Source organism: Molossus molossus, unplaced genomic scaffold (genome assembly GCF_014108415.1).
Source record: "Molossus molossus isolate mMolMol1 unplaced genomic scaffold, mMolMol1.p scaffold_m16_p_1, whole genome shotgun sequence".
Taxonomy (NCBI): domain Eukaryota; kingdom Metazoa; phylum Chordata; class Mammalia; order Chiroptera; family Molossidae; genus Molossus; species Molossus molossus.
The window spans coordinates 29487643-29511036 of record NW_023425344.1 but is presented as its reverse complement, the minus strand read 5'-3'; the positions used below and the strand labels follow the sequence as shown (position 1 = coordinate 29511036).

Genomic DNA, 23394 nt, shown 5'->3' with positions numbered 1-23394 from the left:
CAGAAACTGAGGGTGGGAGATGTTTTTAAAAAATTGCTCATGGCCTTGCTACTACTGGTGAATCTAGAGCCCACTTCTAGCTCTGATCACACCGTCTCCTCTTCAGAAAAAAAGCCATAGTACAAATGATAAGAATATTAATAATAGTAGCTAATGCTATGTGCCAAGCACTTGTTCCAAGCTCTTTGTATGTATTAACTCATTTAACCATCAAAAAACATTTTGGACTAGTTCTTCACTAAAGTAGCCCAAAGAGAAACAGTACGTTTTCTTTTTCTTTCTTTTTTTTTTTTTCTCAGTTGAATGACATTGCAACCCGAAATCACAACTCCGTTTTAGGTTCCTGGTGGTGCCTGCTTCCTCTTCTAGTTTGTTTAGTCACAGAATTCGATTCCTGTTGGCCGATTACGCGCCTGCAAACAAGCTCAGCGCTCCATTGAAATGCGTGAGGCTCCTTAACTCTTGTGTAAACAGGTAATGCGAAGGGGTGGGGCACAGATTGCGGGCTTCTTGGGGATGAGGATGGGGGTGGGAATTAGAACCAACTCCCCAGAGATCAGGAAAGCTTAAGGGAGGGCTTGGCTCCTTTTAAAAAATTCAGTGTTTTTTTGTTCCCTTTCTAGAAACCAGCTGTAACTTTAGGGCACAGCGCATTCAATTAAGCCACTTCTGAACCAGCTTCACCCAGGCCCCAGGCCCTGCTGCGAAGGCCCCCGGCAAAGGTCAGGCCTCCGTCCGCGTGACGTTCCTTCCTGCGCTGGTCCGAGCGGTGCTGGGCTTCAGGTAAGGCCACTCCGGGAGGTCCCCCTTCCGTCGGCTCCGCCGCGCTGCTCGCTCTGAGCCTACCTGGTTGCCGTCTTTCCCAGGGGCCAGGACGGGGGTGGGGTGCTGCTCGGCTCGCGATTCCGCGGCAGGTTCCTTATTCCTCAAACATGGTTCTGCTTGGTTTCTCTGAGCCGCCCGAAGGGGGCCGGAAGTCTGTTTCGGACATGTGTCCTCAGGTGGAGCAGGTGTCACTTCTGGGGGCACGTCTGGTTGTCTGAAATGGAAGTGACTCTTTGAGCGGGGAGAGGAGCCTGTCCGGGGAGGTCCCCACAGCTCCCATCAGGCAGATGTATTTTTTAACCTTCAGCAGAGGTATCTCGGCTCCTAGAACAACAGGAATGTGGCACTGGCCTTCAGCCAGTGGAGGCTCAGCGAGCAGGATAAAATTTCAGGGCAGATTTACGGGAAGTTGCCGGTGTTGAGAGTAAAAATCTGGTTTGGTGAGTTTAAGGGAAGGGAGTAAACGAGAGACAACCTTGCTACTGTGAGGCGAACGGCCTGGGCGGGGGAGGCGGCGGGAGGAGCGAGGAGGGAACCGGGAAGAGCCCGGAGAGCAGGCGCCGAGCGCTCCCCGTGCGCAGCGCCGGAGGCAGCGGGGCTCCCGGCCGCCCGTCTCCCGGGGTGCGGACCCCGCGCCGCTCTGCCAGCGAGGTCGCCGCGCGTGCAAGGGCTCGCTCCCGCCGGCAGCGCAGCCCCGCAGAGCTGCGTCCCGGTTCTCGCTCCTGCTCCCCACTTTGGAATGTGCATCTCGGGACAGTGAGAAGCCGGGCTCGGGGGTTTGTCCTCGTGGAGCGTGTCTCCCTGCAGGTTTCCAAGGTTAAACAGTTCTGACAAACTGCAATTCCCAGGGCCCGGGAGTTAAGCCTAAAACGACCTGTTGCTTTAAGCGGCGCGGTGGGGAGTAGCTGGACACTCCTTATTTTGGTTTTACATTAAAAAGAGGGAGGCCGAGAAGATGTGGTAGGTTACTTGTTAGCCGTGTAAATTGCTACCGGGCTGTGAATGAATGGTGTTAATTTCTGAAGTGGGCGACTCCAAATACATAACAAAGGTAAGGTGGTTTTTGGTCATCCTTCCAACGACTGTCCCTTCATCTTACATTTGGACCCTATTTTGGAAAAAAATGTTTTTCTTTTTTTCTTCTCTTTAGCCCTTATATCTGCCACCTTCCTTTTTTTTTTTTTTTTTTTTTAAATGCCCTCTTCAGTCTTTGGTGGAAAGCCCACCTTCCTTTTGACTCTGGTATATCTAGTGGGAAAGAAACGGGTTATAAAAAGATTTTAAAAGCGTCAGCTTTTGGAAAAGCAGAAAATCATATTCAGTCATCCACATCATGTTTCCTGTGGTGATGAAACCTTTTCCATACAAGAAACAGATTTTTGTCACCCTTAAAAACACATGATGGGGCCATCCGGAGGCACAGGTGACTTTTTAGACTCAGATTATTAAGGTGAGATTGAGGAAACAGGATAGCCACCTCATTTAAATGTTAAGGACGGTGGGAGGAGAATGTCTTGTAGTAATGTATTTCCAAAGGAACACTTAGTTGTTTAAAGTTAAAAAATACAGTCTGCATAAAAGTGTAGGACTGATGAACTATGACAGCTGACCAATCACTAGCCACTGAATAGTTAAGAAACCAGTTACAATAAAGGAAATGGAATTTTTCAAATAATTGATTTTTTTTTAATTAGGTAAAAGTTTATGCACTCTTGAGTACTGTTCCAAGGCACTGGGGATGTGGCTTCTTGAGGCTTATAAAAGTGACATAAAGATAGTGTCTTTAAGGTACTTCTTATAGGCCGTACTGCTTTGTAGAAAAAAAATCAAGTAGTTTTGTTTATTTCTTCTAGCGACTCACAGTTTTCTTTAGCAGGGATGTAGATTACAAATGTGTTCTTTAAAAGTTTTAATGATGGAACAAGAATTTTTTAGGGGAGAGAAAGCAAACGGTTGACAATACAAACATGAAGAGGTAGCCGCAGTTTTAAGCACAGTTGCAACTAGACCAAGAGCACTTGAGAATTTCAGGTGCGGATTCTAAAAGATGAAAGGTTGTCAGCAACCCCTAGACAAACCAAAGTACCCAACCGAGGCAATGAGATAACACTTTGTGGGAGGTTGAGTCGCTATTAATTTGAACAATAATCATCGTTACATTGATGATTTCGAAATATTGGAGGGGAGCAAAGCCAACCCAGTCTGAAAGGGAAATCAGGAGGAGGGAAAGAAATAAGTTTGGGGTTTTGTATCATTTCTTCTCCACCTCACCCTTCACCCTGTTCTGACATACATCCCGCTGTCCTCATTGGCTTATGTACTGGGTAATTTAAACAGAGATAAAAAGGTTAAAGTAGATGAGATTCTTTGCCTACAAAGTGAGTTTGTTTTCCAAATTCTATTCTTGATCTGGAGATTAAAAGTAAATCACGTCCCTAGTGATTGAGCCATGGGAAAGTACTTGACTATTTCAGACAAGTTTCCACCTCCACATTGCAAGTCCCTTCTGATTGCTCAGGACCAGGCCGGAGAATGGATGCAGAGGTGCTGGTGGGGGGAGGGAGGTCTCGAAAAATAGATCCAAGGTTCAAGTGAAACTGTGATTAGATTCCCAGAGAAATCATATTCCTAGGGAAAAAAAAAATCTTACTCTGAAGAGGGCTTTGATTTGGGATTCATAAGATTTAGAAAAACGATACATTTTTCATGACTCTAGAATTGTGTGCCAAACATTTATGAAGTTACAATGAAGGTATAATGCAGCTTAGAAAGTGGTTGTCAGAATGATGCCAAGTTAAGGTTATATTGGAACATTTCAGCTGCTGGCCTGATTAAGAGAGATATTTTTCCTCTTGGGAGCAGTCTCCGTGTCTTATGATGTTGATTTTCTGGTTTAATATCGTAAGAGGTGTGTATTAGTCAAAACAATCACCTGCTCAGAGTAATTACTTCAGAGAGCAACTGGAAAAAAGATTTTCAACAATGACAATGCAGATGACTTGTTTTATGAGATGGGGGCCTCTAGACTCTCTGGAGAAGAACTGTGGTAGAAATAATAATAATTAATTAATTGCTCAGTTGCCGCCTCAGTTTGTTGGAAGCTTCTCATGCTGGAGGGATTTAGGGGGAGATGGCACCCTGCCACTTTTCGTGTGTGGTCCTGAATTATCTTGTCAGTAAAACTTTACTCCCGAGACCATCTGAGCTTGATTTCTGATCGTTTCTACTTTTGTCCTTGCTGCTTTCCCTCCCGTCTGCCCGCATCTGTATGGGGGAGGGGAGACGGGAAGATACCCTCCCTTCGGAGTCAGTGTACCGCCTCTTTTCAAGAACCTCTTATATTTTGCCCTGAAAAGGGGGCAAGGGAGGAATTTTCCAGTGACAGTAGAAGGGGAGAGAGTGTCTGGAGGAATAAATGACCAAGAAACAGGTGAGTTGCCAACACTGAGTAATGCACAGTCCCCCAGAAAGCTGCCGCGGAGAGTCTCCATGCCCTCTAATATCCAAGGTGAGCTGTCCAGTGGAGGAATTTGAGGCTCATCCTCCCACTTTTTGTAACTCAGATGCTCCCAGTGCACTGCAATAGATAGCTGATTTGAATGAGTTAGAGATACCATCTCTTGGTACAACCAAAAGTAAACTGATTACAAAAGGCACAAGCCCCTCAACCTCACTCCCACTGTGTCTTTCCTCTACTTTCTGCAGTGATTTAAGGACAACTGAAGAAAAAGACAAAACCCACAGCTCAGTTTCCATACCTTAGGTGCATAATACGAGCATTCTTTTTGTTGTGAATATTCCGTTTCTGTCATCATATGAACTTAGTTCATGCAAAATGATTTGTGAAATGTGTTTCGATGTATATAGTTTATGTGTCTGTAAAATACAAAACATAAGAAAAACTGATACTATCATAGAAATCATTAACTACAGTTTGTAGTTGTTTTTTTGGTAAACCCTATCAGTTTTGGAGAGGATCATTTTAGAAATCAAAAGTACAATCCCTACCTTATTGAAGGCCATTTCAGAGCGATGACATCAGGACCAGTGCTACTGTAACCCTGAAAACTCTGTGATTTGGGAAAATAACAGCCGTTTGGTCTCAGCAGTTTATAAATAAAGTGTATATTTATACTTTCTATAAATAGCTATTTGTATTAATCAAGAAAACAATCTCCACTCTCCTCAAATCACAGTATTTGTCTTTGAGGATACTGTCTGTTTGTGGTTCTTTATAAACGTGGCAGCCCAGTGCTAAGACCAGAGTAAGTGCCCGGTGTATGTTGAAGAAAGAGGAGTTGTTGACAGTGTTAGCCTCCTGTTTGTGCTTTGCTTTATAATAGTCATTATTGCTAATATGGAAGTTTCCACCAGCTGGGGAGAAAGACAACCTGATCCCAGAAGCCACAGATAATCCACACATGGGTGAGCAAGAGTTAACTATATGTACCAATGGGCAGCGGGTGGGTGTACAATGAATGCGGAGCATTGTGCAGGTGAAACAGGAACAGGACGCCTCTACCTGACCAAGGAAATGCCAGCCTGGAAAAATTATAACAAAAAGCATTCAGCTTTCAGAGCACCGAGACCCGGCTCGATCACTCTTGGAAAACATTTCACATCGAGCCAGAAACAGAGAGAAAGCACTATTTAATAAAAGGAAGAAGATTTTTTTCCGGTGTTCAGTCTCTTAGATCAATTTGATTGCCCTTCTGAAAATGTATATTTGGGCCTTTTGAGACCAGGTGAAATATTCATGTTTCTAAAAGTAAGGATTCATGCCCATGATAGCACTGTGACTTTTGAAAAGATGGCTTAAATAACATTTCATTTTTGTTTGTTGTCATTTATTTTTTAAAATAGTAATATGGTTCTTGGTACACCAAGCTCTTGCCAAGATTAGGACCATCTTCTCAGTAGCCTTAAGACAAAGTTGCCTTTGTATGACTGCAACCGGGAGGCTTTGGTGACACAGAAAACTCAGTGGGGCCCTGCAGCTTATTATGAACAGAAAAGTCAGTGGCCCCATGTTTTGGCTGTTGTTTTGTACTCTCCCAGCTAATATCTGTGTTGTAGTTCTCCAAGCAGCTGATCTTACTACTTTAGACTTGCCAAGGAAGGAAGTGGTGGATGCGGATTTACCTTGGAGTTTAGTTAGATTATAAAAGGCCAGCCCTGGCCGGTTTGGCTCAGCGGTTAGAGCGTCGGCCTGCGGTCTCGAGAGACCCGGGTTCGGTTGCCGCTAAGGGCTTGTATCTCGGTTGCAGTTTGTCCCCCGCCCTGGTTGGGTCGTGTGGGTGGCAGCCACTCGATGTGTCCCTTTCATGTTTCTCTCTCTCTCTTTCTCTTCCTCTCTCCCTCCCACTCTATCTGAACAAAAAATGGAAAAATGTCCTCGGGTGAGGATGAAAAAATAAGGGCCAGAGCTGCAGCGTGCTGATGCAGGGGAGAGCTCAGCTCTGTGATTACTGTTCCCGGTTAATCAGCACAATTTGATCACATGTAGAAAGAAAGAAAATGGGGTTAGCCAGAGAGAAAATGACAGTTTTGGGGGGAGGGATGACTACTGGCCCTACATTCAAACTGCATGGCAGAGTGACCAAGAGCAGAGACAGCCTTGGTTCAATTCCTGTCTCTGCCCCTTATGCGCTAGGGGACTCGAGGCAGGTTACCTTTGGCTTTTTTTTAATCCTCACCTGAGGACATTTTTGCATTTATCTTCAGATAGAGCCAGAGGGAGAGAGGGAGGAAGAGAGAGAGAAAGAAACATCGATGTGAGAGAGACACATCAAGTGGTTGCCACCCACACGACCCCACCAGGGCAGGGGACAAATCATGACCGAGGTTCATGTCCTTAGCGGGACTCTCCGGTCTACAGCCGACGTTGTCACTGCTGAGCCAAACCGGCCAGGGTAAGGCAGGTTACCTTTAAAAAAAAAAAACAACTCCGTGACTCAGTTTCCCCAGTCATAAACTGCCTACTGACAGAGTCTTGTAGGCATTGAAGTAATTAATCTTTATTAAAAAATTCTTTTGTTAAACTCTACTTGGCATACACTATTATATTAATATAAAGTAATCTATTGTCTGAACAGAGCTTAGAATGGTGCCTGGCATGTCCTCCGTGTGATGTGTGTATAGACACCATGTTTGAATGCATTTCTGTGTTTGAGTTCTTTTCTCACTATTCTACTCCATGTACGAGTTGTCTTTTGTGACCTCTTCTGCTGGTTGGAATCCACGATTCTCTTCCTAACGTCACTCTTTGGCTTTGACCACATGGCCACTGCCATTGTAGGCAGGTACTGTTTTGCTGTTCATTTTGGTTTCTGCATTTTAGCTGTATGGAGAAAATGTTACTTAGAATCAGGGAGGTGCCTTTTCCTTCCTCCATACACTGTGTCTCAGAACCAAAAGAATGATGCTATGTATCTGCCAGGTAAGAGACTGCCAAGTGTGGGGCTGCAGACAGCTCAGATTCTGAAGATGGCTGATGCCAAGTAGAAATTTTCTGTGTGAAAGAGCTTAATGCACCACATTTGAGTAGTTCTTAGTATGTCTTTCATTGGTTAGTATTAACTAGTCATAATCATAATATACAATATAGGACTTTCTCCGAACTGCCACAGTGCCTTATCTGTGTACTTCTCATGGCTCACTCACATCACTTCTTACTTCAGATCATATACTGTTTTCCCTACCAGATGGAAATTACGTTCCTTAGAGGCAGGATTCGTGTCTGAATAAGATTTGCATCCCTCAACGTCCCTAGTTTATAGTTGAGTGCGCATAAAATAGCATAACAATGTCTTTGCCCAAATACATTACCATTTATTAGATAATTAATAGAAAAAGGTGTGTATGCTCAAAATTAGGGAAAATGAACACCCACAACAAAATCCAAGAGCCGAAGGACAACATAGAGGTCCAGGAGCCCCAGTGGCGTGTGTTCCTGGTGGGCTGGTGTTCCCTCGGCTGTGGAAAAGAGGTCAGGAAAGACGGTGGCTGAGCCGGGTGGAGAGAATTGCCTCTGGTGAAATCCTATTTGCAGAGCAAAGGGAACTCAGTAACAGGCTCTTCCCACTTGACGCAAACAATAGTTTGGCCTAGGGACCGCCTTTGCTTTTTGCCCTACGTGGCGGGTTCCAGGATCCACTGCAGAGTATACGTAAATTTGCCAATGAATAAACTACCAGCTCAGAAGGTCCTGGTGAGTGGAATTTGTGCCCCTCCACCCCCAGGAATGTTTTTCCAGCTTATTGAGATATAATTGATGTATAACACTGTAAGAATAATGTATACAATGTGATAATTTGATATACATATATAATGAAAAATAACTATTCTGAGGTTAGTTAATACATATATCACTTCACATAGTTAACTATTTGTGTGTATGTTGAAATTTTAAGATGTACTGGCTTGCCCTGGCCGGTTTGGCTCAGTGGTTAGAGCGTCAGCCTGCGGTCCGGAGAGACCCGGGTTCGGTTCCCGCTAAGGGCACGTACTTCGGTTGCAGTTTGTCCCCGGCCCTAGTTGGTCGTGCGGGTGGCAGCCACTCGATGTGTCCCTTCACGTCGATGTTTCTCTCTCTCTCTCCTTCCTCTCTCTCCCTCCCACTCTATCTGTACAAAAAATGGAAAAATATCCTCGGGTGAGGATAAAAAAAAAAAAAAAAGATGTACTGGCTTCGCAACTTTCCAGTATCCAATAGAGTATTTTTAACTATAGCCACCATGCTGCACATTAGGTCCCCAGAGTTACTCATTCTTATAACTGGAAGTTTGTATCCTGTGGTCACCCCCCACCCCCCCCACACACTCATCCCCTGGCAACCACTAATCTGTTGTCTAGTTCTGTGAGTTTAATTTTTTAAATATTTAATTTTTAACGGAATTTGTGCCTTTCAACGGCAGTTGCTCATATTCACAATCACTTGAGCAGCTGAGTCCAAGCCTGGGAAGGCAGGGGTCTTGGAATATTCTGGTACCATTCCCACTGTGGAACCCAGGAGTCACTCCCTCAGTGGGAACTGTGGGAGGCACACAGATCCTGAAATTAAATGTTAACATCCATGTTGTCACACGTCCTAGTAAGGTGTGAAAGGTCTTGCCCTTTTTCCATTGGCTATAGCTAGTGAATGGACTAGTCAGTGGAACTGTAGAATCTACTTAACTTTTTTCCTGCTTGCATCTCTGCCCTCACCTTCACCTCTGTTCTTGACACAGGATCCAGAGCAACTCTTTTAAAACAGAAGTCAGATCATGTCAGTCCTCGGCTGAAAACTTTCCAGTGCTTTTCCATCTCTCTCAAAAGCCAATGAGGCACTCACTCTATTTCTAGTCTAATTACCTCTTTAGTCTCAACGCCTGTCACTCACTTTTATTCACTCTGCTTTAGCCAGTTTCATGCCTCAGGGCCTTTGCACTGGCTGTTCCCTCTCCCTGAACCAGCTTCTCCAAATATTTGCATGGCTCACTCTTTCACCTCCTTCAGGTCTTTGCTCTCCTCCCCCTATCTAAACAGTATTTTCTCTTTCCTGCTGACACTCTCTATCTCCCCACCCTGCTCCATGTTTTAAGTACCGAATACTTATTAGTGTTTAGCATACTATATGATTATATGGCTCATTGTCTCTTCCCCACTAGCATGTCCGCTTCATTTATTGATGTATTTCAAGCATCTTAGTGCAGTCTGCTGAAGAGTAGGCACTCAATAAATATTTTTAGAATGAATGAATAAAACACAGGTTTTTACACAGCACAAGTATGACTAAAAGTGTCATATAACTTGTGTGTTCTACTCAAAATACAACCACGGACACACCTTTCTGAATAAGCATGGATTTCCTCCCACACCTCTCCTATTAAGCTGCTGTGTTTTCTCTGATTTCATTATTTTCGGTGCCACCTGGAGCCCTTGATGGAGGCCACTGACTAAGTAATAAGCAAGACAGGTTGGTGTGGGGATGGCGCAAACATTTAGCACTTCTCTGTGTTTCCAAATCAAAGCCTGATCTTTGGCAATCTTTGTGATTTCCAATTCTTACAGGGCTCCATTTTGAACCAGTCTTGTGAATTGCATGCCCTACAGATAAATACACTTAACCAACTCTTGTTACTGTATTGTTTATCACTTTTTCTATTGTCATTTAATTATAATTAACGATTGTTCTGAAAGTTAACTGTCTGGACAAGTTTTTTTTAGCTATCTCTTTTGACCTTTGAGATGTTGCCAAATGCCAACTGTTGCTACAGGATTCCATCTAGATTTTTCTTGATTGCAGAGCTTAGGTAGGTGTGTTTTTTTTTATCCTCACTCGAGGACATTTTTCCATTTTTTGTTCAGATAGAGTGGGAGGGAGAGAGAGGAAGAGAGAGAGAGAGAGAGAGGGAGAGAAACATCGACGTGAAAGGGACACATTGAATGGTTGCCATCTGCACGACCCAAACAGGGCTGGGGACAAACCGCAACCGAGGCATGTGCCCTTAGTGGGAACCAAACCCAGGTCTCTCTGGACCGCAGGCCAATGCTCTAACCGCTGAGCCAAACTGGCCAGGGCTCAGGTAGGTGTTTTAACTTGACCTGACATGAAACAGGAGTGCTGGTATCCTTGTCTGAGTCTTCAGTGTTTCCCCAGATAGCTCTGACCTCATTCTCTCCTTCTGTTTAATTACCTTGGTTTGACAAAATTATATTTCTTGATCTTTGACTGTACAGCTCCCTCTGTATGTCCACCTGCCTTATTTAGATCCAAAACTCAGCACTGGAAGGGGCTTCCCCAATGGTGGGTAGAATCTTGTGACTACTAGGCTTGGGGACCCTAGAACCAGTCATGAAGGTGAGTATATACTCCAGGAAGGTTCTTTGCAGTAAAAAAAAAAAAAAAAAGATAGTATATAAATTCTGCTGAAGTTACATGAAGATCCTGGTTATAGTTGTTTCTGACTTGTTAATCATGGCCTGTGGCTGATGTAGAATTATTGGATATTTTTTCATTTTTAAATTGATTTGGAAATTATTATCACAATTGATAGTAACTGAACAATTTATTAAGGAATTTAAAATAACTAAATATACTTAATGAATAGCAAATATTTAGAGTACTTTTGTAAATCATTTCATTGTCTATCATATGTACCAAATGGGAAATTAAAAATGAATAGCATATAGCCCTGATTGGTTTTGCTCAGTGGTTAGAGCATCGCCTGTGGACTGAAGAGTTACGGGTTCGATTCCAGTCAAAGTCACATACCTCGGTTGCAGTTTGGTCCCTGGCCCTGGTCGTGGTCATGTGGAAGACAACCAGTCTTTCTCACATCGATGGTTCTCTCTCTCTCCCCCTCCCACTCTGAAAATAAATGGAAAAAAATCCTTGGGTTAGGATTCTTTTTTAAAAAGTAAAAATTAATAGCATATAAATGTTACATTAGATCTGTCTTTAACAGTATGCTATGTAGAATGAGCTGGTGAGTTAGAAATTACTTATGAGTTAGAAAAATATATCAAAATATAGAATGAGTAAATAGGTACACTTGAAAAAATAAAGTTGATTATGAATTAAACCAGACATTGAAAGGACTACTTCTGTAATGTAGATAGACTCGACTGTTACTTATTGAGCAGCTGCTATGTGCCAAACACTAGCTACTAGGTATGTAGTAGAGAATAAAAGTTCTCTGCTGTCATGGGGCTTTCTTTGGAGATGGAGATGGGATTCAGCACTCTGAAGGAGACAACAGGTACTAGACAATAGTAGGTGAGACTCTTAACTGGAGTGGTTTTAGAAGGCTCCCCCAGGGAGGTGACGCTGATGGACAGAAAGATCCTTGCCACACGGGGTAGCATTCGTGAAGGTCCTAAGGCTGGAAAAAGCTGGGCATGTTGAGGGACATAAGTGCCGGGAACAAGGAACAGATGGGCTGACACCCAGATGTGGGCCCTTCAAGACCATGGAAGAGAGTTTGTATGTTGTTCCTTCGAGCCCACTGGAAAGCCATGGAGAAGGGCTTGCGTGTTAAAAGATAGCTGACTACTGGGTGAGCACTGGACTGGAGGGAGGCTGTCGCAGCAGACAAAGCATGAATGTTTGAGTTTCTTTTTGAGGGACCAGTGGAGGAAGAAAGAAGCTGGTCAAATGGATGCAATTTCTTTTGTACATCCATCTGCTGTTTTACAGCCTCGGTTAAGCCCTGGCAGGAGTTTCACTGATGGCTGGCAGAAATAGCAAGATGTAATGATAACCTAGATGGAGGGGTGAGGGAGAGAAATAAGAATTCTGACTTGAGTTACTGGGTGCAGTGGGGGAGACTGAAGGAGAACAGGTTTGAGGAGGGCAGAGCAAATCAAGAGTTCAGTTTTGGGTGTTGTTACTGAGATGCCTGTTAAACATCCCAAGGAGATGTCGTAGGTTTCCCTTTCGTGTCCAGCACCTCCAACAAGAACAGGAGGCATGTCCTGGCCGGTTCGGCTCAGTGGTAGAGTATCGGCCCACGAACCAATGAGTCGCGGGTTTCATGCCGGTCAAGGGCATGTACCTGGGTTGTGGTTTGAGCCAAACCGGCCAGGACATGCCTCCTGTTCTTGTTGGAGGTGCTGGACACGAAAGGGAAACCTACGACATCTTGGGATGTTTAACAGGCATCTCAGTAAAAACACCCTGGTCAGGGTAGGGCCGTGCAGGAGGCAACCAGTCGATGTGTCCCTCTCCCATTGGTGTTTCTCTCTCTCTCTCTCTCTCTCTCTCTCTCTCTCTCTCTCTCTCTCTCTCTCTCTCTCCCTTTCTCTCCCTCCAGCTCTATCTGAAGATAAATAGAAAAATATCCTCAGGTGAGGATTAAAAAACAAAAAGAACAGAAGGCTTCTTATCTAGGCAGCTATTTTGTATTTCAGTATTTCTCTCTTTCTCACTTGGTCCAGATTTACACATATAGATAAGGTGTGTGGCCTTTATTCCTTTATTTATATAATAATCTCAAATGGCAAAATAATATTTCAATGCTAATTGAGCATCTACCATGTATAGGAAACTGTGATGAGGGATGGGCTAAAGGATCAAACATTGAAAATCCTTCCTTCCTCCCTCCCTCCCTCCCTCCCTCCCTCCCTCCCTCCTTCTCTTCACTCCCTCCCTCCCTCCCTCCCTTCCTCCCTCCTTCCACTCCCTTTCTTCCTCCTTCCCTCCCTCCCTTCCTTCCTTTTTATTTAGTTTATTGAGGTGACATTGGTTCACAAAACCATGTAGGTTTCAAGTATACACTCAACAAAACATCATCTGCACACTGCATCGTGTGCCCATCGCCCCAAGTAAAGTCTCTTTTCATCCCCATTTATTCCTTCCGTTAAAAAATCTTAAGTATATGCCCAGCCATGGTGGCTCAGTGGTTGAGCCTCAACCCATGCAGCAAGAGGCCGCCAATTCGATTCCTGGTCAGGGCACATGCCCAGGTTGGGGCATGCAGGAGGTGGCCAGTCGATGTTCTCTCTCATCGCTGTGTCTGTCTCTCTCTCTCTCTCCATTCCTCTCTCTCTAAAATCAATAAAGGAAAAAAAAGATCTTAAGTATAGTTTGAGCCCCAAGCATCTTCTAATTCAAATTAATCCTATATATAATGTTGAAACGTTAAACGTATATCTGATATTTATAGTATATATTTAACATTAATTTATGTATTAATATAAATATATTTAATGATCTATAAAATAGGTTTCATTCAATATATTTAATATATTATATTCCATATATTTATATTCAATATATTTAATATAGATTACAAATTTAATATGTATCAAGGAACATATTTGATATTAAGACAGTATAAATCGTGCATGAACAAAAATTCACCCACATTACAAAAGACAAAAGAAAATGTTACAGGATGAAACAGTGGATATCCTTGTGAGGGATTTTCTTGAGTTACAGTCGCCCAGAGGCACTCCACTTTGTGCTGTAAATATTGACAATAAAAATGGATCCATTTAGAACATGCAAATATGTTTTTTCTTTTCCTTCCCTAACTTTACGAACGGTCTGCCACGCTTCTGCATGTTACGTGAGTGGAACCTGGAAGCCAGTACAGACTCACTGTAAACTATGGTGCGAGAGGCCGATTGATTTACCCGGTAAAAGCAGTTTTTGAGCTGGGGATGGTTGTGGATGAGGCACAGCCTCTTGGAGCTTAGCGGAGTGGAAGCTTATCTGTGTACAGTACCACCACGGTGAGCCCTGCCGCCGGCAGTGATTATTCTGAAAAGAAAAAAAATGACTGAACATATATTTCCAAATTTGTAGGAATAAAATGCTATATTTTGGTCTTAAGCACTGGAAAACTTCAGTTCACAAAAGTAATATTTTAAAAAGTCATAAGCCCTGGACAGTTTGGCTCAGCGGTTAGAGCGTCAGCCTGCGGTCCGGAGAGACCCGGGTTTGGTTCCCGCTAAGGGCACGTACTTCGGTTGCAGTTTGTCCCCGGCCCTGGTTGGGTTGTGCAGAAGGCGGCCACTCGATGTGTCTCTTTCACGTCAATGTTTCTCTCTCTTCCTCTCTCTCCCTCCCACTCTATCTGAACAAAAAATGGAAAAATGTCCTCGGGTGAGGATAAAAAAAAAAAAAAAAGTCATAAACCAGTCGGGGTGGGTAGACATAGGAGAAGAGGTTACGATGGGTATAGTTTTGTAATCATGGCTAGTATGTCAACACCAGTGGAGCCTATGAGGTGTAATCAAATTTATTGTCGCTTAATTGAGCCAAATGGTGTACTTTTTGGTTTTGCATAAGATGGGTAAGTTTCCAAAAGGATACATAGTACCCGAAGGTTTCCCATTTATTCAAATTCCATTTTTAATGAGAAAGTTTCTTTGGTGAGGAGCTGTTATAATGTGTAGCTACAATAATCTCAGAGAAAGGAGGAGGCTTCTGTCTGAGTAATTGCTGAAAGGCTATCTGTACCTAAATATTTGAAGTTGGAAGTTAAAAACAAAACAGTGATGACTAATAATGATGGCTGACATTGAATAAGCACTTACTGTATGCTAGGCATGGCCTTATTTAATCAGCAAAACCACTCTTAGGAAGTAGGTCCTACTGTTATTCTCATTTGGCAGCTGTGGGAATGAGGCACTGTCAGGTCAAGCAGTTTGACCAGGGTAAATAGTGGTCAGGATTTTAGGCTGTTGTAAGGCTTCCGAAGTGAAGTCTGGGAAAATCCCTGGACCAGAACCTCGTCTTCTTACTGAGATCTGTCACTGGCTTGGCAGACAAGTGACCGTGGACATGGCACTTCTCGTAGTGTGGCTTTCAATGTCCTTGCTCTTAAATTTGGATAGAAGGGAGGGGAGGTTTTGGACTAGACATGTTTGCACAGCCCCAAATTTCTCTAATTCTAAGTCTTTTTACTTTTATGGTTCAAATCTCTCAAAGATTGTTTTCATAAGGAGAGATCAGGGCAGGGGGAGGGAACTGAGGGGATGGGGTTAGAAGGGCAGTCACCTGGCACTCAGTCACAGGAAGGGAATTGCTAGGTTGGACGGCTTGTCCAGATCTTACAAAGTTCTTACAGACTTGATTCCTGAGTCCTATCAAGATGGTGAATATGGTTGGCATATGGGGTGGTTCTCGACCCGTGCTTCTCCGCTGGGGGAGATTGTCTTCCAGGAACATTTGGCAGTATTTGAAGACGTTACTGGTTGTCACCATCCAGGAGGGGCAAGGTGCTACTGGCATCTGTGGGCAGAGGCCAGGAATGCTGCCAAACATCCTGCAGTGCACAGGACAGCCCCTCAAATAAAGAATTATCTGGCCCAAAATGTCCACAGTGCCAAGCTTGGGAAACCCCGTTCTAGGCGAGTCTTCGCTTTCCACGTCCACTGCAGTCTTGCACAGCTTGAACTAGTAGTGTTCAAACTTTCTTTTGTTTTTATACTTACCTCTTTCTGAAGATCCAGAATCCGAGAAGGAATTTGGAGAAGGAGGTCAATGACAAAGTTGGATGGAACTCTTCTTGGAGAGCAGGTGTTCACCGGCAGTCCTCAGTTCAGTTCACTGTCCCCTTTCCATGGGTTCGGTGACTAATGCCAGTCACTTCGCTCCTTCCTTCCCAGGTTCTGAGAATTTTTCCTTGGGTCCTACTAATGTCACTAAAATACTTCCAGAATTTGTTAGACTTTTTTATTTAATTTAATTTAATTTTTTTTATTTTTATTTTTACTTTTTATCCTCACCTGAGGACACTTTTTCATTCTTTGTTCAGATAGAGCAGGAGGGAGAGAGAGAGAGCGAGAGAGAAACATCGATGTGAAAGGGACACATCGAGTGGCTGCCACCCGCACGACCAACCAGGGCCGGGGACAAACTGCAACCGAGGTACATGCCCTTAGCGGGAACCGAACCCCGGTCTCTCAGGACCGCAGGCCGACGCTCTAACCGCTGAGCCAAACCGGCCAGGGCTTTATTTTATTTTTTTGAGTGGTGTCTTGGTATTATAAATTTGTAGCAGAGCTGGGTTTTGAGAAAGTTTGTTAGTAGAATCTTTTCAGACCTAAAGATGCCTTTAGTTGAAAGCTTTAGTTTAAATAGAATGAAGCTGTTCTATGTTTTATCAAGTCTGTATCTTAAATTCATTTAAAATGAAAAACCTTTGTATTGTGCTTTAAACTCTGTGGAGAGAGAAGAGCCATAGTAAACAAATACATGCTGGTATAGAGATGCATTGTCAACAGCTTTGGAAAAACAAAAAAAACATTGAAGGATGGCTAGAAATGAACTCCATGTACTAGGCTGACATTTCCCTCTGAGGAAACATTTTGGTCAATATTTGATGTCCTGTAGATTTGGGAAAGAAAGATAAATGCATTTAGGTTTGTAGTTGATCCTGACTGAGGGGAAGCTGAGTTCACGTAGTTTCCATAAGAAATCTGTTACAACTAAAGAAAATGTTGTGTTACACCAGGTCAGGTCATTTAAGGTCAAAGAGCTCTACAAGTGTTCTGGTGGGTTAGGGCATTTTTTTCTGCCTCTTTTAGGCTTCATGGGATATACAACAGTCCCCCTTTATTCTTGGGGAATACATCCCACGACTCCCAGGGGATGCCTGAAACCTAGAATAGTATCAAACTCTAAATATAGTGTTTTTTTCTATACATACTCACCTTTTCACTTTAAGGAAGCACTTTATGGTTTCTCTTTGGCATATCCGAATTGCCAGCATCACTACTTTTGGGGGCATTTTTAAGTAAAATAAGTGTTACTTGAATACAAGCACAGTAACACCTAGACCTTCAGCATGATCACCAACATGACTACTAAGTGACTAAGGGTGAGAAGTGTATATGTTTTGTCAATATGCTGGACAAAGGGGTGATTCACGTCCAGGGTGGGACAGAGTGGGACCAAGTGAGATTTCACTGTGCTTCTTAGAAGAGCACACAATTTAAAACTTATAAATTGTTTTCTTTCCTGGATGTTCCATTTAATATTTTTGGACCGCAAGTGACTGTGGGTACCTGAAACCTTGGAAAGCAAACTGCAGATAAGGGGAGACTGCTGTGTTTTGGACAAGATAATTCGTGGAATTTCTAGTTACACTCCTTGAATGTCAGATCCAGGCCCTAGATACCATTATCTCTTCTCACCCATACCTTATGGATCCACGATTAGTGAGTTTATTTAGATTCTGGAGGACTTATCTCCACTTCTCCGCTTTCTACCTTCAGGAACAACTGGTTCTGTACTTCACTGCCTCTTGTTAAAGTGCTTACTTTTCTTCCCTCTAAAGCCAACTTCAGGCTTTTAGAGGAACTGATTTAACTGCATCCTGTTTCCCTTGACCCTTCATGCTTTTGACATGCGAGTCCTATTTCGTCTCAGGCTCCATCTTTCTGTTCTGGAGGCTACTTCAGGTGTGTGGAAAGCCAACCCACTGCTTGATTATCTTAGTTACTTCACAGATGATATTGAATATGTGTATATCTTATCCATGATATTTTTGACCTGATGGACAAATTGTCTCAATTAATCTGTGATTTTACCCAAGTCTTAAATAATGCTTTGAAGTTTGCTTCCAAAACTCTTCTTGAAGATTCCATGTGCTTTTTTGGCCTTTTGGGGAGTACTAACGCTATCCATTTTTTTTTCACTGAGTGTATACAGGTCCTGTATTAGGCATAGGAGACACTTAAGGAGCTCACAGACAAGGCGAGACATGTGAGCAAAATTTCTCTTTTGTGCTTGCTTTTTTTTTTAGAACACTTTTTTTTCTTTATTGATTTTTTTAGAGAGAGAGGAAGGAAGAGGGAGAGATAGAAACATCAGTTGGCTGCCTCCTGCATGCCCCCCACTGGGGATTTGGCCCACAACCTGGGTATGTGCCCTGACCGGGAATTGAACCAGTGACCTCTTGGTGTGTGGGTCGATACTCAAGTGCTGAATCACACTGGCCCAGCATTTAAAAAAAAAAAATCTATGTGAGAGAGACACATTGATTGGTTGCCTCCCCCATGACCTTGACTGGGAATCGAACCTGCAACCCAGGTACGTGCCCTTGACCTGAATCAAATCTGGGACCCTTTGGTCCAAGGGCAGATGCTCTCACCACTTAGCCAAACTGACCAGGGCTCTTTTGTCCTTTCTTAATGGAAGTGTTTATTCACCCATGGCTTTACTGAAAACCATTTAATTTGTGCCTACATTTACCTTCTAAAAATAAGAAAAGATCTGTTTTAAAGGAGTTAGGGCCTAGTACAAACAGAAGGACACATTAAAAATGAGTGTTGTAAGATATTCTAGATGCTGTTAGGAAGCAGTAGCCAGGGAAGAGGGAGGCATTCAGGGAGCTCCTAAGACCTTTAATAACTTAACATTTACACACATGTGTTAGGTGCCTGGTGCTGTTCTGAGCACTTCATAGAGGGTAACTCATTTAGTCTGCCTAAAATCACTCTGAGATACATACAGTGCTCTGATGTTACAGAAGACGGAGGCACAGATAGGTTAGGTACTATAACTAGGAAGGGCAGAGCCAGAGTTTGAACCCAGATTTGAGCTTGGCTCCAGTTAGAGGTGATTCTTGAATGAGTCTTGGAAGAGATTCAGAGATATGAAAACAGGTAGTTGGCATGGGGTGGGGGGTGGGGGTGGGGGATCCTTGAACCCAGAGAGAGATGAGGCTGAAAGGGTGTGGGGAGAAACCAGACCACAAGGACTTGATCTCATGGGCTAAGTATGTACTTTATAGAAAGTATAGAAAAATGGAAACTCTAGAAGGAAAAGTCACCTGGGCTCCCACCTCTCAAAGAGCTACATTCGCTTTTTGGTACTTTTCCTTTAAGCTCTTTGACCGTGTTTGCATTTTTTCACATAGTTGGCCTCAAACCATACTGCACTTCTATATACGACTGTCCCTCGCTTTGTCTCACGTAATCCTCAGAGCGTTCCTGTGATAGTCACTGGCCCCCCTTTGCAGAGGAGCACACTGGGGCTCCACCAAGAAGCTGCTTAGTTCACATGGAGCCCACAGTTAAACCCAGGAGTTCTAAATTGAAGTTCTGGTCTTTTCTCTGCCACACCTGCCTCCCCAGCAAAGGTGGAGATAAAAAGAAGAGGTAGGGCAATGTAGCCAAACATCGCAGGGAGCTCCCGTGTCATGTGGCACCTTGTTTTTCCAAATCAGTGGTGACAGCAGGATTAGCAGACGGACGGGAAGGAATGTACAGGGAAGACACCGCTCCATTCCATGGGGCCACGTTTGTGGGATTTCTGCTGCTTATATTTACTGCGTAGCACGTGCTCATCCAGTGTGGTTTCTGTGCCAGGATCTTAGAGTTGTACCTGCTTTACTAACAGTGGCTTTGGCAGGACAGTGATGATCAGAGCAGAGATTGTTATAGCTCCAACAATATCTAAATTCAGGATTTCCATGTTTGCCCGGCACAAATAAGCCAAGTTGACAGGAGAGAAAAAAAATCTAAGTCTAAGCTTGTTTCAATCTCAATGGCAAAAGAAAGGGCTTTTCATGCTGGTTTGCACACGGTCTTAATACTCAACAGGGGTTGCTGCCCCTCGGCCCCCGCCCCCCACCCCTGCCCCAGGCCAGGGCATAGGAGATCTTTTGCTACTGGGTTGGTACTTTAGAGCATTCACATTTAAGGAAATAAATGACTCTCCAAGTCTTCTTGTCCCTCAAATGGTAATGTTCTGTTTATTTTATTGACAAGCATTTACTAGAACAACAATTGGATACTGGTCATTCTGCTAAATTCTGGAGAATTGTAGGTGGACAGGACACTCTTCCTGCCCTTAAGTTACTCCCACTCTAGTAGAGATGGCTGACCTGTGCCCACCTGCTGCACCGTAACTAGGCATGTGATCGCAACAGGGAGCCCAGAGGAGGGGGGACAGTCAGGGGAGAGAGGTGGTCTTTTAGCTGGGTTGTCTCTTAGTTTTTTGGGGGGGAGATATAATTCACATAACACAAATTTCATCATTTAAAGTGTAAAATTCAGTGGTTTTTAGTATATTCACTAAGTTGTGCAACCATCACCACCATCTAATTCCAGAACATTTTCATTACCCCAAAAAGAAACCCGTGCCTGTTAAGCACTCACTTCCCATTTTCCTCTCCCCTACCCCCTGGCAACCACTCATCTACTTTATTTCTCTATGTATTTGCTTCTGGACATTTCATGTAAATGGAATGGTACAATATGTGATCTTTTGTGTCTGGTTTGTTTCAGTTAGCATTATGTGTTTTCAGGGTTCATCCATGTTGTAGCATTTGTCCGTACTTTATTCCTTTTTATGGCTGAATAATATTCCAGTGTATTGATATACCACAGTGTGTTTATCCATTCATCAGTTGATGGATATTTGATTTCAGCTGGATTTTGAATGAATACAAGGGTTTTTGCCAGGCATAGAGGAAGGGTGCATTTTAGGGCAGATAAAACTTATCAGTTAAATTAATGCACACATATGGTATGTAACAGCACTTACTGAATACGAGGCACATTTTGAGCCCTTTCCAAATACTAACTTTCTGAGTTCTCATTACAACCCTGTGAGGTGGCATATGAGGCACAAAGAGGCAGAACTGTTTTCCTCGGTTACCAACCGGTAAGTGGAGAGCGTAGGGGCCGAATCCAGGCAGTCTGGCCCTGAAGTTGATCTCCGAGCCACCCAGCTCTGCCACAGAGGCAGGGTCATGGGCAAGGCAAGCCCAGTCTGTGGAACTGTCTAGATAGGATTAAAGGGCAAGGTGGGGTGCAGGAGAGAGGACTAGATGAGGCCGGAGGCCAGGTGTCCTCCACTCAGCTGTAAAAGACAGCTGACCTCATCATTTCCTGGGAAAACACGGTCCTTAGTTCCCCATCTTTCTCTTTGGTTTCCCAACAACAACAATTTCCCACTACTTTTATAATTTCCTCCATACTTGTATTCCACCTATATCATTGTCTGATTAATATTTTCCTTTATCAATTCACTGTCGTGTTGCTTAAATATATTTATTTGAAGTGGAACTTTATCTCACTACCTTAACTGGAAAACTGCTATTTTTCTAATGTGTATTAAAATAAACCAAGCCATTAAAAGGAACTACCTTCACTCATTACCACCTAAAAGCGGCTTGCACACCCGCAGGGTGTGTCATACATACAGTATTGAGAAACTGGGGCTTGTAGGGGGGTAAGGTTCAAACACTGCGAACTGGGACCTTCAAAACCTGGCTTCTGCTTCTACCCCACTTCCCACACTTGGCACCTCATGTGGCTGTCACATCAAGTGGGCTTCCCTCCTCCCTGGGCTCATGCTTTTTCATCGCAATATATTGTTCCTTTGACAGTCCTACCTCTCTCCCTCCATCTTTTTTTAGGACCAGCTCAAATAATTCCTCCTCGTTTAAGTCTTCTCACAAGCTCTGGGTTCCTGCAGAACCTGGCTCTGAGATGTCGTCTCTTATGTTGCTGTTACTTGTTTAGTGTGTCCCTGTCAGATTGTGAGGTGTCTCGAGGCTGTGGACATTATTTGTTGAATGAATAAATAATCAGTGAGGGCCAAAGGGAAAAGACCTTAAAAGTGGTCTCGAATGCAGCATTCCTAAATCATAGAGTGTTTTGAAGCAAGCAACATGATCAGTGCTGTTTTTAACAAAATTAAGTGTGGTTGGTTGTGTGGAAGTCAAAGTAAAATGCCTGGAGCCAAAAATAGGATCCACTAAAACTGAAAACATACATAATGTTTGAGCCAGCAACTTGACTCTTAGGAATGTACCCAACAGAAATATGTACATCTGTTCACCAAAAGATAAGCCTAACAATGCTCTTTGCAGCATCATTGGAAAGATTACCAACTGGAAGCAACATAAATATTCACCAGTAGTGGAATGAATTACAAAAAACAACCTGTGGCCCTGGCCAGTTTGGCTCAGCGGTTAGAGCGTCGGCCTGCGGTCCGGAGAGACCCGGGTTCGGTTCCCGCTAAGGGCACGTACTTCGGTTGAAGTTTGTCCCCGGCCCTTGTTGGTTCATGCGGGTGGCAGTCACTCGATGTGTCCCTTCACATCGATGTTTCTCTCTCTCTCTCCCTCCCACTCTATCTGTACAAAAAATGGAAAAATATCCTTGGATGAGGATAAAAACAAACAAACAAACAAAAAACCAACCTGTGGTGTATTCCTTCAGTGGGATGCTCTCTGTCTAATGAGAATAAACAACTCTTACTGTATGAAAAAATGTGCTCAAAGCTCACAAACATAATGTTTGGTGAAAGAAGCCAGACCCCACAGAGCATCTACTGGCAGATCTCCATTTATGTAGAGTTCAAAATCAAATGAATCTGTGGAGTTAGAAGTCAGGATGGCGGTCAGTCTAGGGCAGGGGGCTATGAGGGACCATGACGGGGACTTCTGGGTGCTAATGGAACATGCGTGTTCAATTTGTGAAAATTCATTGAGAGTTACTCTCTGAACCTGTGCATTCTCTGTTCATATGCTATCCTTCAGTGAAAAGTTTCTATTTTAAAAAATGGGAAGAAATGAAAGGGATTAGCAAAAAAGAAAATACTTTTTTAATTAAAAAGCCTTGTTCCAGAAATAAATAAATAAATAAATGGTAGGCTCAATGGAAAGTAAATGAGAAGCTAATAAAAGAGAAACTCGTGGTGAATCTCGGATCCTGAGCTGCTGCTTCTCCCAGTTTCCATTTGGCTCAGCTCTCTTGGGATTTTTATCTGCCACATTTTAGCTGTAAAAGTAATAGCTACTAACAGTTGTGTTTTGTTTTACAACATTTAAATCATATAGAGTGATTCTGTTTCATGTTTAGAAATGAGACCCAAAGAGATTTCTCAAATTGCCCTAAGTCACAGGACTAGTAAGTGACTGAGCTGAAACTCTTTCCTCTAAGGCCCGTCCAGGACGCAGGGCCGCTGAGCTGGGCAGCGGGACTCTGAGTCTCCAGGAACAGCGAAGAGCAACAGGCTGGCAGTAAGTGCGGGGAGAGTGGTGGGCCATCTCCGTAATAAACCCATAATGGGAGTTTTGTAACTGCTTATTTGAAGCCCATAAACAGGCAAAGCTA

At 43.4% G+C, this 23394-nt stretch overlaps 1 protein-coding gene across 2 annotated transcripts in view; it reads left to right on the top strand.

The window, feature by feature from the left end:
- Nucleotides 1-378: 378 nt before the first annotated feature.
- RBM47 (RNA binding motif protein 47) overlaps nucleotides 379-23394 on the top strand; it is a 158242-nt gene continuing 135226 nt past the window's right edge. For both annotated transcript variants that reach the window (XM_036257437.1, XM_036257430.1), the window contains exons 1-2: nucleotides 379-474; nucleotides 624-783. The gene's annotated coding sequence lies outside the window, so the exon portion shown is untranslated. The remainder of the gene's footprint in view (nucleotides 475-623; nucleotides 784-23394) is intronic.